Source organism: Triticum dicoccoides, chromosome 5B (assembly GCF_002162155.2).
Source record: "Triticum dicoccoides isolate Atlit2015 ecotype Zavitan chromosome 5B, WEW_v2.0, whole genome shotgun sequence".
NCBI classification, from domain to species: Eukaryota; Viridiplantae; Streptophyta; class Magnoliopsida; order Poales; family Poaceae; genus Triticum; species Triticum dicoccoides.
The window spans coordinates 649,222,050-649,222,442 of NC_041389.1; positions in this window are offsets into that span (position 1 = coordinate 649,222,050).

The following is a 393-nucleotide window of genomic DNA, read 5'->3' on the forward strand; positions in this document are numbered from 1 at the left end:
ATCAAATTCATACAAAAATTCGGCATGACCTTCCCTAAACATAGGACATATTGAGTTTGCATGCCCGAAATTCGCCGAAACGGAATTGAATCGACATTTCGGCAAAACATAGGCAACTAATGTCACCCACATTATTTCATCAAATACACAATGTAGGCAACTCAAATTATGCCACATACAATTCGGTATATTCTCATATCGCTCATATATATATAGTTTCGGTCCTATCCACACAAACACTTTTTTTGCTCACCTATGTGTCGAGAGGGATATCGAGCACCTTTCTATAGATATATAGCTCTAACTAGCTAGCTAGCCAGGGAGAGAGTGGGAGGAGAGGGAGATGAGAAGAGAAGAGGGGAGGAGAGGGAGAGGAGAAGAGGGAAGGCATTA